Genomic DNA, 2934 nt, shown 5'->3' on the forward strand with positions numbered 1-2934 from the left:
CTGTACTAATGATTAGATGGGCCCACTGCAGGCAGAGGATGTGTGGAAATTGCGAAAGTTCCCCCCTTCCTGCTTTATTTGCTGCCGGATCCCAGCCTGGAGCCCTGAAAACAGTTGGATTTCCGAGGCCTCGGGCATAGCTGAATGGCCTCCCCTACCAGCCTACCCACCTCGCCCCATTGTGGGAGGGTCCCTCCCTGGAGCTGTGGGGCAGGGCTGATCAGCTAGAAGCTGGGCCCTGCCAGGGTTTCTCCTTCTGCATTATTGATCTGCTGCCTGGCTGTGGACGTGAATAATTCATCAGGGAGGAAGCATGAGAATGGCAAACCCGAGGCATCCGGGCTCCTCCCCGCCTCCAGCTCAGGGTTTACTCCACTCTGCTTAATGGGCTTCCATGGAGGCCCTGCTGATTCTCCCGGTTCTCCTCCTGCTGGATGCTGGATGAGCTGTTTGGGGTGGCGGGGGCAGTCGGAGCACAGGAGTGTGGGAACCCTGGATGTGGGTGCAGGTGAGCAGGGCTGGCAACATGGGGCAAGGGGGCAATATCAAAAGAAGGACTCAGAACCCCTCCAGGAGTTCCCCTTCTGACTGAACTTTTCCAAAGCACAGTCTCAGGGGCTTCAAAGCCTCCAGGGAGAGGCAGAGGGGCTGCGGGTGTTGGAGTCTGCTCGTCCCCTGACGCTGTGGCTCTGGCATTAAATTCTGTTCGATGGTCCCACTTAACATGTATTTATTTATTTTTAAAATTAATTTATTTTAATTGGAGGATAATTACAATACTATGATGGTTTTTGCCATACATCGACATGAAATCAGCCACAGGTGCACTAAACACATATTTATTAAGGGTAATGTCTATGTACAGTCTCAGGCCAGACTCAGGTGTGCAAGAAATGTTTGCTTGTTTTTTCTCTATATCTGACTTCATCTCTTTGTCTCCATTCTGCCTAGTGGCAGAAACTTAAGCCCAGTCATTTCAGAGCTCCTTCCACTTTCCCTGGAGACCAGCATGCTGGGGTGTCCAGGACACAAGTGGCCACAGTCTGGTCCTCGGGGGCATCACAAGGCACCCCCATTCTGTCACCCTCAGCTGCAGATGGCTGCTGGGTCAACTTGCAACGTGCTGAAAGTATTTACTATCTGGTCTCTTACAGAAAAAGTCTGTCAATCTCTGATTTAGAAGGATTTCTCCACGAGTTCTATTTATGATATCTGTACCCTGGGCCATAAGGAAAAGTGTCAAGTCTGACAGTAGATTGCAAATACTCTTTCAAAGCAGGAAACAAGCAAATTTGTACTCTTCAGCAATTGCTACTAAAAGCAAACTGCCAATAGTAAGAAGAAGAATAATAGAGCTGGTCGTCTCAGCTCTTTGCAGGCCATGCGGACTCTGTTGCAACTCCTTAGCTGTTGTAGCACAAAGGAGCTATAGACAATACACAGAGTATGACTGTGCTCCAATAAAACTTTATTTATAATAACATGGGGGTGGACAGTGATTGGCCCGTAGGCTGTAGTTTGCTAACCCTACTCTAAATCCACTCAATGTACTAGTTTCTGTGGCAGTCTAGCTTTTCACTGAACTCATTTTCCTTTGAATCTTGGGCACCTAGCTATATTTCCTAGATTCCCTTGCTGTTGGACGTGGCCATGTGACTAGGTTTTGGCCAAGTAAACATGGATGGATGTGACATGACATGCTTCATTTCCAGGCCTGCCCTTTAAAAACATGCCCCCAGAATCCTCCATGCCACCCATCTGCCAACTGGATGTCAACTCCCAGGACAACTTTGGAAGCTGGTCATTGAAGACAGCAGAGATGTGGCCCCTGGGTCCCTGGATTACTACATGGAGCAGAGCACCCCCTTCCCCAACCCCAGGCTACTGATTGGGTTTATGTGTATTATGCTACCTGAGATTTCAGGATTTATGTACCTAATTCAATTTCTTTCCTTTTTTGCTACCCATTTTACAGATGGGAAAATTGTTGTTAAGTTGCTAAGTCCATGTCTGACTCTTTTGCCACCCCATGGGCTGTGGCTTGCCAGGCTCCTCTGTCCATGGGATTTCCCAGACAAGGATACTGGAGTGGGTTTCCATTCCCTTCTCCAGGAGATCTTCCTGACCCAAGTATCAAACCCACGTCTCCTGCATTGCATTCTTTACTGCTGAGCCATTAAGGAAGCCCTGGGAAAACTAGATGAGCTACTTTAAGGTGTGGCATACCAAGGGCTTCCCAGGCGGCACTAGTGGTAAAGAATCTGCCTGCTAGTGTAGGAGATGAAAGAGACAGCGATTCAATCCCTCGGTCGGGAAGATCCCCTGGAGTAGGAAATGGCAACCCACTCGACTATTCTTTCCTGGAAAATTCCACAGACAGAGGATCCTGGCAGGCTATATATAGTCCACGGGGTCACAAAGAGTCAGACATGACTGAGTATGCACGCACACTACATGCTACTTATCAGGGTATTGGCTGAGTGGTCTAAGAAATATCAGGTTAAAATTCATTCACTGAACAAACATGTGTTGGCCTACTATGTGCCAGACACTGTGCTGAGTATACCATACTGAACAAAACCAACTAGATCTCGGCCCTCAAGGATTTTATAGTCTAGTATCTAGAGAGATTGAACAAATGAATACCTAATCAGGATCTATGACAGGATGTAAGAAATGTCCATGAACGTGTGTGATGGAGTTAACACAGATGATGGAATCAGGGAAGTTCTCCCTAATGAAATGGCATTTACGCTGAGTCCCAAAGGAGCTGCCCCGTGAGGAAGTGGGGAAGGTGTTGAGGCAGAGCCAGGCCAGTGGCCAGCACAGGCCAAGGTCCAGGTGGGAAAGTGCTGGGCTCATCACACCGCAATATCAGTAAGGCCAGCTGATACACCTGGCTCATGGCCCATCGGCGATTAATCCCTTATTGAA

General features: G+C 48.4%; 1 long non-coding RNA gene across 1 annotated transcript; it reads left to right on the plus strand.

Moving 5' to 3' along the window:
• Window positions 1-377: 377 nt before the first annotated feature.
• Window positions 378-1930, plus strand: LOC147352394 (uncharacterized). Its single transcript, XR_015148123.1, has 2 exons — window positions 378-508; window positions 1713-1930. It is a non-coding gene; the product is annotated as an uncharacterized LOC147352394 (long non-coding RNA).
• The last annotated feature ends 1004 nt before the right edge of the window (window positions 1931-2934 follow it).

Source organism: Bos grunniens, chromosome 19 (genome assembly GCF_055505025.1).
Source record: "Bos grunniens cultivar Pamir isolate PY7600 chromosome 19, Bosgru_T2T1.0, whole genome shotgun sequence".
In the NCBI taxonomy this organism is placed as follows: Eukaryota; Metazoa; Chordata; class Mammalia; order Artiodactyla; family Bovidae; genus Bos; species Bos grunniens.